Source organism: Macaca nemestrina, chromosome 1 (assembly GCF_043159975.1).
Source record: "Macaca nemestrina isolate mMacNem1 chromosome 1, mMacNem.hap1, whole genome shotgun sequence".
NCBI lineage: Eukaryota > Metazoa > Chordata > Mammalia > Primates > Cercopithecidae > Macaca > Macaca nemestrina.
Genome location: NC_092125.1, coordinates 113987719 through 114001722, shown reverse-complemented (window position 1 = coordinate 114001722; position 14004 = coordinate 113987719). Strand labels below are relative to the sequence as shown.

General features: G+C 39.9%; 1 protein-coding gene and 1 pseudogene across 9 annotated transcripts in view; both read right to left on the bottom strand.

Annotated features, from left to right (window-relative positions):
* The window catches only part of LOC105479087 (tryptophanyl tRNA synthetase 2, mitochondrial), a 125340-nt gene that overhangs the window by 107187 nt on the left and 4149 nt on the right, over nucleotides 1-14004 (bottom strand). The window lies entirely within an intron of this gene.
* Nucleotides 871-13160, bottom strand: LOC139360291 (small ribosomal subunit protein eS1-like; annotated as a pseudogene).

The window sequence follows — 14004 nt, the reverse complement described above, 5'->3', positions numbered from 1 at the left end:
GCAGCAGAGGCTGCAGAAGATAGAATATTTCTGAACAGCGAGTGTACCTGTCTGATTCTTGCTTTGGAAGCTTCCTCTCAGGGGTGTACTCCACCCTGTGAGGTGTGGGGTATCAGACTGCCCCTAGTGGGGGATGTCTCCCAGTTAGGCTGCTCAGGGGTCAGGGACCCACTTGAGCAGGGAGTCTGTCCCTTCTCAGATCTCAACCTCCGTGTTGGGAGATCCACTGCTCTCTTCAAAGCTGTCAGACAGAGTCGTTTGCGTCTGCAGAGTTTTCTGCTGCTTTTGTTGTTGTATAGTTGTGCCCTGTCCCCAGAGGTGGAGTCTACAGAGACAGGCAGGTTTCCTTGAGCTGCTGTGAGCTCCACCCAGTTCGAGCTTCCCAGCGGCTATGTTTACCTACTTAAGCCTTGGCAATGGCGGGCGCCCCTCCCCCAGCCTCGCTGCTGCCTTGCCGGTAGATCACAGACTGCTGTGCTAGCAATGAGGGAGGCTCCGTGGGTGTGGGACCCTCCCGGCCAGGCGTGGGATATGATCTCCTGGTGTGCCTGTTTGCTTAAAGCGCAGTATTGGGGTGGGAGTTACCCGATTTTCCAGGTGTTGTGTGTCTCAGTTCCCCTGGCTAGGAAAAGGGATTCCCTTCCCCCTTGCGCTTCCCAGGTGAGGCAATGCCTCGCCCTGCTTCAGCTCTCGCTGGTCGGGCTGCAGCAGCTGACCAGCACCGATAGTCCGGCACTCCCCAGTGAGATGAACCCAGTACCTCAGTTGAAAATGCAGAAATCACCGGTCTTCTGTGTCGCTCGCGCTGGGAGTTGGAGACTGGAGCTGTTCCTATTCGGCCATCTTGCTCCGCCCCCTCCGGAGGTCAACATTTTAATCAAAGTAAATAGTGACCCCACCCACCCCCCTCAAAAAGTATAAGAACTCTGAGGACAAGACTTAATACACTTATAGAAACAAAATGAGGCACATCAACATATCTAAAGAAAGAATATGTCCCCTTGAGGGGTGGAAGCTTTAAAAAAGAAGCTCTACTGGGAAAACTTTGGCCTTGGGTTTTAAAGAACTGCCCAAGTGAGCTGGCACTATGGCACAGGCCAGCAATATGTTGCTCAAGGAACAGGTGTGTCCCATACTGGAGATGGATCTTTGGATAATGACAGCTTGATTACCTTAGCCAATGAAGTGCTTCAGTGAACTCCCTTTGCTCTGATTCCATACCCATCAAGCTATCTTACTTAATAATTTGGCTTCCCAATTAAATCTGCCTGCAAGTACAGACTATGGTAATTATTGAAGAAAAGTAGTTGATACTCCTCATCATTCCATCTACATATAAGACATGTGTGTTTGGGGGGGAGGGTGTTTTTGACTGTGTGCAAGAGCATGCACTTGTGTGCATGCGTGCACACACACACATTAATGTTAGTCTATAAAACATTTTCCTAACTTGGCTTCCAGCATGTTACCACTTCCTACTTATCTTATACTTATCTGGATAATAGATCTTGTCTGGTTCTCATCATCCCAGCCACTTAATGTTGGAATGTTCACAGGCTCAGTACTGGAACCACCCCTCCCTTCTCACCCTCCCCTCCCATCCTTCCCCTCCACTCCTCTCTTCTCTTTCTAAACCTACTGCACAGATAATCATACCCTATCTCAAGGCTTTCAGCACAGTCTATACAGAGGACTCTCAAATGTACATCTCCATCTATATCTCTCCCCTAAGCTTTGGTCTCACATGTGTAACTGCCTACCTGACATTTCCACTTAGATGTTCACTAAGCATCTAAACTCAATTTGCCTAAAACTTAACTCCTGATAATCCCTGATCTTCCCTCCCAAAATCTTGTTACTGTTACATTATTTTCTATCTCAGTAAATTGCAAATTCATTCTTTCAGTTGCTCTGGCCAGAAACTTTGGAATCATCATTGACTCTTTTGTTTCTTTCATCTTCCATCTAATTAGTCAGAAAATCTTATTTGCTCTAGCTTTAAAATAAATATCCATGGCCGGGTGTGGTGGCTCATGCCTGTAATCCCAATGCTTTGGGAGGCCAAGGTGGGCAGATCACTTGAACTCAGGATTTCGAGACCAGCCTGACCAACACAGTGAAACCTCGTCTCTACTAAAAATACAAAAATTAGTCAGGCATGGCTCTCTCCTGTAGTCGCAGCTACTTGGGAGGCGGAGGCAGGAGAATCGCTTGAACCCAGGAGGTGGAGTTTGCAGTGAGCCGAGATAGCGCCACTGCACTCCAGCCTGGGTGACAGAGTGAGGCTCTGTCTCAAAAAATGGAATGAAATGAAATGACATGAAATAAAATACAAAAATAAAATAAATATCCAGAACCTGATCACGTCTCATGAAACCATCTTCACCACTCACCCTAGTCCAAGCCACCATCACCTTTTGCTTGAATCCTGTAGCCTCTTACCTGGTCTCCTCGCTTCTACTCTTGTTCCTCTATATTCTATTTTTAACATGATAACCAGAGTGAGACTTTAAAACTTACATCATATCACGCTATTCTCCCACACAAAACCTTCCCATGACTTCCCAATTTAATGCCAGAAAAAGTCAAAGTCTTTACAATTTATTCTAAGGTTCTATACAACTGACCTCCCCACGTCCACCCTCCTATTAGCCATCTGACTTCGTATATTATTACTACAATGAACAGCATAATGCAAACCACCCCAAGGTTAAGGTCCTGGCTCTTCACCCTTGTTAGCTGTGCGCATTCTGTTGCTTGTGTGGCAAGTTACTTAACATCTGTTTCACAGATCCTCATCTGTACCGTCTTATAGGGTTGATATAACGATTAAATGAGTTAATACTTGTGAAGTATTTAGAAAAGTATCCAACACATAGTAAGTGCTATATAGTATTTGTTACAGAAAATGCTCACTCTCCTGCAGCCATACTGGCCTCTATGCTGGTCTTCAAACATGACAGTTTAGCCCCCACCTCGTGGCTTTTCCATTCTTCTTTCCTCTTCCTCGCATCCTCTTCCCTCAGATATCTACTTTGTACATGTTCTCACCACCTTCAGGTCTTCCATTAAAAGTCACCTTCTTGGAGGCCTCTGCTGACCACCCAATTTACAACTGTGGTACCCTTTGGCTACCCACCTCCTGATTCCTGCTTTGCTTTGATTCATTCTCCATATCACTATTATCTAACATACTATATATCTTAATTACTTGTTCTCTGTCTCTCCTACTGGAATTTAAGATTTCTGTTTTTCACTGGTCTATCTCCAATACCTACCACATAATAAGTATTCACTAAATACTTGTTGAATCAATACTATAAAATACTCACAACTTCACTACTCTCATGAATTAGAGATGAGGACAGAATTCACCAGGTGACATATTCAAATAATCCTCCACTGAACAGGGTCTTCTAATCATTCAGAAGACAATGGGTCCAAAAAGTTTTACATGACTACATAAACGACAGAAGAGTAGATATTTACACTTATTCAGCCTCTGTTGTTATCTTTCCACCTCTTGAATATTCTTCTAAACTGATTAAAGGATTAGGAAGCTGGCTGTCTCTCTGCCTCAAATTCTATTCTCCAAGAGAGTTCAATTGTCAGGTAGACTACCTATCCAATACACTAGCATTCAATACATTTGTTGCATCTCCTCAACCTCAATCCTTTATTCCCATGTTATACCCTGGGCCTTGCCATTACACAGAATTTCTCCATTTTTGAAATCATAAATGTCAATATTCTACTCAGTCTGCAACCTTCTACCTTTTAACTCTTTCATTCTCTAATTCCCACTATATGTGCTCTTCAACCTTATTTAGAAATCACAGCCTTTGATTTTTCCATTTTTTGCTGATACAGCACTCCCTACCTGTCTTCTCTTCTTCCCCACCCAGCCTGGCCCCAAGGTCATCACTTGGACTATGTTCTCCCGAGCAACCTCAGCTCTCCTAGCCAAGACAAAGACTCCAATTGTGGATCAAGGGTAGAGAACTCATTCTTCACTTATACCCCTTACTAGCTGAGCAGTTTTGGGGGGGGGGGAAATCTCAAAATAATGCAGAATTTTGTTCCAAATCTAATTTGCAATTTCTAATTTCAATTAGGCTCTCAACCCTGATTATAAAACCCTTTTTAAAAACCTGCATAATACCTACAGTGTGCCTAGCACTGTTCTACATAGTTACAAATATTAACTCATTGAATTCTCACACTCATGGTAACACTCTGAGGTAGATACTATTTGGATATTTTTCCCACAAATAGAGGATTTTTTATTTGCCACTATTATAAGTCTGAACTTCAAATAGATTCTTGGACTGGTGGTTCATATACATCAGTTCGTTCAACTTTAGCACCTGTCTTGTCCCCAGTGACTTTTCCAAAACTGCTACCTTCACCATGAAGCTCCATAAGTCTTCCCAATTCAAACTTCGGCTTCTTCAGCATTTTTACTTTTCTAACGAAGACATCATAGAGAGGATAAATAGATTGGCAAGCCTTTTCTATGTCTTTTCCATTACTGTCTGGAATCAATTATTGACCACTTATTTCAAGTCATTTGTCTGTATCTCTCAGGTCATGATTTCCATCATCTTATTCCGGATTTGGAGGACCTGTTGGTGCTGAGCATAAGAGGTCTTCCATATCTGATTGTTGCATTTTTTAGTGAAACCAACACAGAACAAATGAAGCAAGTAAACATCAGTAGTCTTGACATCAATGTGAGCTTCAATCATTGTCTGCCATTTTTTGACCATGGAACACATTTTGTCACGGGTAAGATCCATGCCATGGATGTTAGGCAGTTTTTGCCCTGAACGTCTTCAGTAATTAGCTTGAATTTTCTAAATGCAACTTCATCATTCTGCAAATCAATAAGACTCACTTAAAACACACAACCCTTGAAGCCATCAGATGCAATTTTGATTCCTTGGGTCCTGGTGACTAGCATCTTTCCAATATTTCTTATATTGAACATAGCAAGTGCTTTCACATCATACCAATCATTCTTAGAAAATGGATCAACCACTTTCTTCTTGGCTCCCTTTTTGCCGCCTTTTATTAGGCGCTTGTTCTTGCCAACTGCCATGGTGCTGCTCAGAGAGCCAAAAACTGAGGTATATACTATTATGGTCTGTTTTACAGATGAAAAAAAATTAAGGCACAGGAAAATCAAGTGACTTCACAAGGTCACACTGCCAGTAAGCAGTAGAGCTTACTAGCTCCAAATCCTGGCAGTCTAGCTCAAGCTTTTATCTCAATGTTCTTCTCCATGTTATAAACGAAAATGAGGTACAGAGAGGCTCAGTAACTTGCCCAAGGATACCCATTTATTGAATGGAAGAACTTTGGTTTGAATGCAAGGAGACCGATTGCAGAATCCATACACAAACCCACTAACATACACCATCACCTCAGGACTAAAGCCATCTGAGAGAATGATGCTCAGCAGTGTTTGGAGCTCCTTGATTTCCCACGCCATTCTCAGCAAACTTACCTAGACCCACACCTATCTCTACCTTTCTCCCACTCTCCTAGTGTTCAATCATTTGCTCTGGACAAATTTTTTCCCATTTCTTTCCATCTCTTTCCTGTATCGTCAATCTCTCCATCTTTACTTGCTCTAACAGTCATGTTCAAGTTTCTTTCATCCCAAAAGACCTTACCTTCAAGAAAATTTTTGGTAAGGCCATTCTTTGTAGCTTCCTTCACCTGCTCACTCCCTTCTCAATCAGGATCTTCAAACGAGCAATACTCACTTTCTCACGTTTTCTCTCATTGTAACTGAACTTCTTCACCAATAACTCTTCTAAAACTTTTGTTTGCTAATGTCTTTAGTGATAATACCAACTGTAAATTCTTTTTTTTTGAGATAGAGTCTTGCTCTGTTGCCCAGGCCAGAGTGCAGTGGTGCGATCTTGGCTCACTGCAACCTCCACCTCCTGGGTTCAAGCTATTCTCCTACCCCAGCTTCCCGAGAAGCTGGGATTATAGGTAGCCACAACCACTGGCCTCTAATTTTTGTATTTTTTAGTAGAGATGGTGTTTCACTATGTTGGCCAGGCTTGTCTCAAACTCCTCAGGTGATCCACCCACCTCAGCCTCCCAAAGTGCTGGGATTATAGGTTAAATTCTAATGGATAATTTTTAGTCTTTATCTTATCATGTCACTATCTTGCTCTTCATTTCTTCTTCTTGACATTCTCTACCCCCTTGGAATCCTTAGATCTACACTCTAACGATTCTTCTGCCATCTCTGTCTCCCTTTTTTAATTCCTCAACTCTGGTTTCCTCCCCAGGGTTTGAACTGAGAGAAATTTTAAAAAGCTTGATTTAACATTCCCCGCCACCCACCCACTCCCATCTCCCCACCCCTGCAATGTACATGCTTTATTCTTAATGATCTCCCTGTAGAAAATGGAATTTAAATGGTATTCAGCTGACAGTAATCCCATCAGTGGTCATGGCTTTATTACTCCTTTTTGAATAGCCACCCCTCTCATTCCCCATTCCTTCTAACTTGCGGTCAAAATGGAAACTGGCTGACCCTATATCCACATGGTTGGTCTAAAGGTAAGCATCTGACTTTCAAAAGACAGGTATAATGGAAGCCTGACCAAAATCCCTGCTAGCTAGATGGAAAAGACAGACAAGAGGGCAAGCTGTGTCTCTATTTTAGTCCTAGATATGTTAATATATTTTCAATCAAAATTAAGGGAATGTGGTCTGCTAAAGAAGTTTTGTTCTATTTTAGAATGTGAGACACAGTGCAGGAGATGTCAGGTGGATGCTGAAACACTGAAATTTCAAAGACACTTTAAAGATTTATGGTTATAAAGTATAACTGGTTCTGGATTTTACAAGATGTCTGGCCACTGTAGTCACAGACTGCAAGAGAATGTTTGTGTCCTCCCAAAATTCATATGTTGGAACCTAATTCCCAATGTAATGGCATTAGGAGGTGGGGCTTTTGGGAGGTGATCAGCGCCCTCATAAAAAAGATCTCAGAGAATGAACCAGGAAGGAAGCCCTCACCAGACATGGAATGTGTCAGCACCTTGATCTTGGACTTCCTAGCCTCCAGAACTGTGACAAATAAATGTCTGTTGTTTATGATACACAGTCTATGGTATTTTGTTATAGCAGCCTGAATACAGTTAGACATAGATTTACCAGATAGATGCTGCAACCAAACCTGTCCTCTTGGCCAGGCAGAGTGGCTCACACCTGTAATCTCAACACTTTGGGAGGCTGAGGCAGGAGAACCATTTGAGCCCAGGAGCTTGTGATCAGACTGGACAGCATAGTGAGACCTTGCATTTAATAAAAAACAAAAAAAGTAGCTAAATGTGGTGGCCTATGCCTGTAGTCCCAGCTACGCAGGAAGGTGAGTATCACAAGGAGGATCACTTGAGTCCAGGACATCAAGGCTGCAGTGAGCTCTAACTGCACCACCGCACTCCAGCCTGGGCAACAGAGCGATACTCTATCTCAAAAAAAAAAAAAAAAAAAGAATCCCATTCTCTCTAACAGATATGATATAGCACGATTTAAGGTTTTATTAAACATGTAATGACAATTTGGTAAGCAAGCATTGCAATAAAGCTTTCCTGACCAACTACTATAATATCACTGGCCACTTTAAAAGAAGAAAATATAAATTCTTTGCAAAACCTTGGTTATATAGATATAAAATCTGTTTGAACCACATTTCTCTGCATTTATCAAGGTGCAAAGAAAAATGAAGTTGCATTAGCTTACAAATGGCCTATCTACATCACGTAACGGTGCAGTGAGACCTAGGGCTGTTTTCTTGATCTATGCAGGGCATACCAAGATCTACAGAGCAAAAATGCTAGGCATGGTTTGACAGGTTGCTTAAACGGGGCTTAAGGTAGGTAAATGAGAAAAAAAAAAAAAAAAAGGCAATGTCAATACAATCAATGAGCTTTTTATTTGCTTTATAAGTGGAAGAAAGCATACTCTGGATTATAAAAGCAAATACCACATCAGTGGTTATATAGATAATATGGCACATTTATGAACTAGACAGTTCCTTGAGGCAAAACCATACTTAAAATCTTTTCATCTTAATCCTGAGTATGTCTACACTTTTCTATATACAAATGTAACAAACCTCAGTATAATATAAAGAGGTGGCAAACCCTAGTATAATTAGTGGTACCTGTGAAAAATACTATTAGGGCCAGAGTGGCAATAAAAGTCAGTTAAGCAAGAAGTTTGAAATTCATACCCTCTTAGAGAAAATTGTTGAAATAAATTTTCTCTAAATTTTCTCTAAATGATTAGTATGACCTTCCAATCATTTATAAACATGTGGATACTTGGGGCAATAAGATCACTTATTAACTGCAGCAAACATTACACATCTTTTGTAATTAAAAAAATAAAAATGCACACAAAAATGTATGGTTTAAGTTCAGCAGTCTCCTTGATGACAATGCCATGCACTGTCTCATGTGTTGTGTCATTGATTTTTTTTCATTGAATTCATTCACTCATTAAATACTTATTGAGCTACTCCTGTAATAGGAGTTATTATGCCAAAGATTTAAGAATTAAATCTTTATTATTATAATAACTCATTTTCTCACACACATAGTTATCACAGCCAGGGCTCAACAGGAAGAATCTTCCTATCTTTCATGACTGGTGGTGGCCTCTAGAAACATACTGCCTGGTGAGGTCTGCCTGTTGAGTAGCAACCTATGCTGTACCTGTGGTATGGTGCACATTAAACTGTTTTCTGCTGAGGTATTCACAAAAGGTCCAAATGAAAAAGAGCATGCTCTTCCATCTATCTTAAAGCAAATGCCTATACACAAAGACAGAGTATAAACGATGTATTTTTTTTCTATAAGAAAGACACAATGTCCTATAAAATTTCAAAATGGAAGCAATCATTTCCAGCTTCAGAACAAAGTTTTTAGAACCTATACATGAGATTTGTTTTGTTGCTGTTTGTTTTAAAACACTTCATTGTGGTATAATTGATACTGCAGAAAGCTGTACATATTTCTGTTTTGTTTTTAAAGAATGATAGAATACAGACAGATAAGGATAAGAAGAAAGGCCTTTCCAAGAAGAGGCAATGGCATTAATAAGGAAGTAAAAGGGAGTCGCTCTGAGGAAACTTGGAAATTTTGTGAACTCTAGGGCAAAGGATCTATGTAAGATAGCAATGGTCTAGAGAGGTATTTTGGATCTGGACTGTGCAAAGTTTTAAACGTTCTGTGGGAAGTCTGGACTTTATCAGAAACCCCCACAGGCTTCTCAGCAAGGGAACAACATAATCAGAACCCTGCTTTTGGGAGATTAACATAGTCAGACTGATTTTGGGGGGCGTTTTAGGGGGGGAAAGAATAGTATGGCAATGGGAAAAATCCTACTAAGAGTGATAAAAAGAGAAAGGTTGCTGGATAGAATTATATATTATTGAAGAAGTCATCATCAAGCAGGGAGGACCTACCAGGTGCTGTGCCGTAGTCAAGGAACTTTATATATGGTAGGATTTCAAATCTACATAAAATTCCTACAATGTGAGGAGTATTATTAACATGTTGCACATGAGACAACTTAGGTTTAGTGAGGTCAAAAAACTGCCTGGAATCACATTTAAAATGTGGTGGTGGAGCCAGGCCTGGCTGATCCAAATAGTCATGCATGATCTACTTTCCCACACTTCCTCTTAATGAAGAGCCAGTCAACTTAGTACAATGTTTGTGTGAATGTTTATCCCCGATGAACTTGGGTCTCTAATAAGTTATTGAGTCTGGATGTCTCATAGCTTAGTGGCATGGGAGTAGCTAGAAGGTTGCCAGCCATGGGAAAAGCCAAAGTTTGCCAGGTAACTAGTAGCCATAGTCGGGGGGCCAATCTGGCTCTCTCCCCCCAACTGGCAAGGGTTCCACACAGTCTGGTCCTTAACATCTCCCTTGGGACTCCAACTTCGCACTGCACACTCACCCTCAGCCCAAGAGGCCTCTTCTCTTTTCCAGCAAATTTATGAACTGGCTGCTCAGAACATTCTCCCCATGGGAGGACAGGAATCCAAATCTGGGATTTGAACAAACAGCTCCATTTTCCTTCACTTTTATATTCTCCTGCTTTCCAAAAGGGTCCAAAGTGACATGGTGAATAAAGAGTAGGCTTTATTCATATAATAAAGTTGACCACTCCATGCAAAGTCTCTGTTCATGAGGAGTATGACAAAAAGTTCATGAGAAGCTCTTTGTTTGATGTATAAAATGAATTCTGTTCAATATTGCTAATTTTAAAGCCTTATCATCATTCTAATATATTAATACACTCACCTTAATACTCTATAATTAATGAATTTTAGACCTCTTTAAGAACTCCTTCAAAGGACAATCTTTTAGAATCAAATTCTTCCTTGTCCCTTGCAGAAATGGCCCACAACACTATTTTCATATTCCCCACCTTTTCACTTTGTACTTCTGCTACTTCTTGAAGAATGCACTCTAGCCATAAATCCCAACTAGACCCTAGATACTGGTCCCCTGGTCATCCATCAGCTTTAGCTCTCACCACCTCTCCTCTGCCTGCAGGGCTCTGTGCAGGTTGACCTTTTAGCTATAGACTGTGTATAAATAGAACTTCCTACATGCACCTTGGGACTCATGTGTTAAAAGCTCTTATTTTATACAAGGTAATCCTAGTGGTAGTAGCCAAATAGAGACATGGAGATAAATTTACAAGACAGCTTTGCTTCTTTCTCATAATTCATTGAGCCAAACAAGACTGTAAGAATAGCAACAACAAAGGATGATTTATAATTTCTACTCTACATGTCACCATGGCAAGATATGTAAGTGGCTTTCATAGAACAGATTTAAAAGTTACAAGGCAGTTATCAGCAAATTAACATGTGTACTTTGTTTCAGAATTTATCATCATTGTAGTTAGTGCACAGGGTTTGGAATCAGGCTAGCTGGGTTTACATTTTGGTTCCGGCACTTGCTAGCTATGTAACCTTAGGTTAGTTATCTAACCTCCCAAAATCACCATCTATAAAATGGGGATAATAACACCTACCTCATTGAGTTATGAGGATTAAATGAGTTAATGAATGTCAAATACTTAAAACCATGCTTGGCACATAGTAAGCATCCAATGAATGTTTGCTATTATCACCACCACCTCCATTACCATCATGTTTAGTAATAACTGAAATTATCACAATACTATCAGACCAGGGCCCAAAAATGAATTAAACATTATATTAATTTTAGTACAAATAGGATAAGAGTCGCTGAAGTAAAACTTGAAAGAACACGGATATTTACTTTATATTCATCATCATTGCAAAACTAGTTAAAAAACATGGGAAGGCACAATAAAAGTTTAATCAATGAGTAAAAATTTTTGATGGCTAAACAGAGGAACTTTGTATATTATACTCAAGAGTAAATGAGAATGTGAAGCATTCTGAAAACTACAAAATGCTGTATTAAAATAGGATATTATTAAAGAGAATAGATTCCACTTTAAAATGTTTTACAAAGTAAGATGTTATTTTATTTTACACTTTCAACTACCTTACTGAAAAATCTACACCTATCATCTCAAGAAAATGGGATAAGAAGCAACCTAACCAAGGTCATTCAGGGATCCATCCTCAGTGAGTCACAGTCAGAACATGAAGATAAGAATGTGAAGAAGAAACTGACATTCTTGCATGCTGTTTGGTGCATCCGCAAAGAATGCAAAGGATGTAGAAGCGGCAGTTGTAAGAATATCCATGAATTAAAAATCAGATTGGCTTCACTCTGCTTTTTAGGAGGTAAAAGGGCAAAAAAAAAAAAAAAAAAAAAAAAACAAAGACAAAAACAAAAAGCAGTTCTTTAGCCAACCAGAAGTCAGTTCAATTAGAACTTTCTCAATTAGAAATGGAGGAGTAGCTCTAGAAAAAAACAGAAGACTGTATGGCAAGAAAAAAAGAAAGCTACAGATGAATGTTGGTTAATGAGTAGAAACCTAACAGAACTCAGGTGATGGGTCAGTGCGAAGACCTATAAATGACCTTGCTATGCTCAGTAAGCAGAGAAGTTAAGGAAATCTGTGAAGCCTCTGAACTGGAGAAAAAAAGATAGGATATTGTTAAGAAATGGTAGAGAGAGAAAACTGTAAATGCCTGAGCAGAGTTAAATTAACTCAAGCTGGAGTCAGCATATCACCTCTGTACCTATAAATTATCTCTCGGCATCAAGGGTCTGACAGTGTGGCTGAGCAGCATCTACCCTAAAGGAGTAAATTTCTCTGTTGAAATTTAGGAGGAAGACTTAGGCCTCATATTGTAATCTTCAGAAGAGAAAGTCTTGAACTCCTGAATGGTGGCAGTAGAATAGAGTCCAGAAAAGAACGAGAATAAGTGTTCTCTGTGAGGAGGCTAGAGGCTAGGTTAGTTACAACAGTGACAGAGTGAATCCAAAGCATTACCTTTGGGCACAAAGATCAGCATGTTAGGCAGAAGTTAAGCTGTAAAAAAGAAAGAAGGCAAGAAAAGGAAAGAAAGTTGTTTGACTGCTATTATCTCACGTACTCTCAGGTAGCTTAAGATCAATAGAATACTGTCTTTTAGTTATAAAATACATACACATCAAAGTAAATACTCTCAAACTCATTTACAGTGCAGCTCCTTAAAAATAATCCATCCATCATATGTGGTCCTGATCAACAAACTTACTTGGATATTTATGGAAGCTGCAGTATTTTTCAAACTACATCTTAAGAAATCCAAAATCGTGTGGCACTGTCTCAGGAGCCCATGGGTTGTGGAGTGGGGTGGGTAAGGGGGGGAGGGAAATCAAACAAGCAGGGCTAAAAATACTCCTCTGCTTCTTAAATCAGAAAAGCTTTGCTTTTATCTGTTTTATATAACAGGGATTCATGTAAGATTTCATTTGATAAAAGACTACTGGTAAAGTGGGAAAAGCATAGGCAAGACTAGCTTTGAACTGTGTTACTGCTATTTACTTACTCTGTGACTTGGGAAAATTACCTAAACTCTCTGAACCTTAGTTTCCTCTTTTATAAAATGGGAAGAATAATATTTACAAATTGTTGTATGAAGTAAATAAGACAAAGTATGTGTAACACATACCATGAGGCTTAGCTGTTAGTTCCTTTTCTAAAAGACAAGGAATATAGAGATAGATAGATTAGAGAGAGAGAGAGAGAGAGAGAGAGGTAGACAGGCAGACAGACAGATGGATTTGGGGGGCTTTTTTGTTTGCTTTTCAGACAGGATCTTAACTGTGCAGTGGCACAATCACTGCTCACTGCAGCCTTCCTGGACTCAGGGGATTCTCTTACCTCAGTCTCCTGACTAGCTGGGACTACATGCATATGCCACTAAGCCCGGCTAATTTTTTGAATATTTTATAGAGACAAGTCTCACTATGTTGCCCAGGCTGGTCTCAAATTCCTAAGCTCAAGAAATACACCGGCTTCGGCCTCCCAAAGTGTTGGGATTACAGGCGTCAGCCACAGTGCTTGGCCAATAGATGTTTAAATAAATAAATAAATAAATGTGTATAAATATATTTATACAAAAATATATATATTTTTGTCTCTGTGTGTGTGCAGATATAGTTGCAGAAGATTCTGCAGACAACTCTTCTATAACTTGCAGTCATTCAAAAGATACACTGAGCAAGAATTTGGAGGTCAGCAGCATCACTCTCTTTAGCATTTCCAGGCCATGGCTGCCATACTATCTGCTAGCATAAATCCTTAGCATTCAGCTACAGTTCTTCCTTCGTCTATATTTTCAACAGTTACTATCAGTAGTTTTCATTAGCTGCTCAAAGCTATTTTGCAAAGAATTTAAATATTATTATCATTTATAATAAACTAGGTCAGTTCACAAAAGCAACCAACCACAAGAACACTTTAAACAAACAGACTCACTGACTGAGATTAAAAGGAGCTTTAGAGTGGATCCATGCA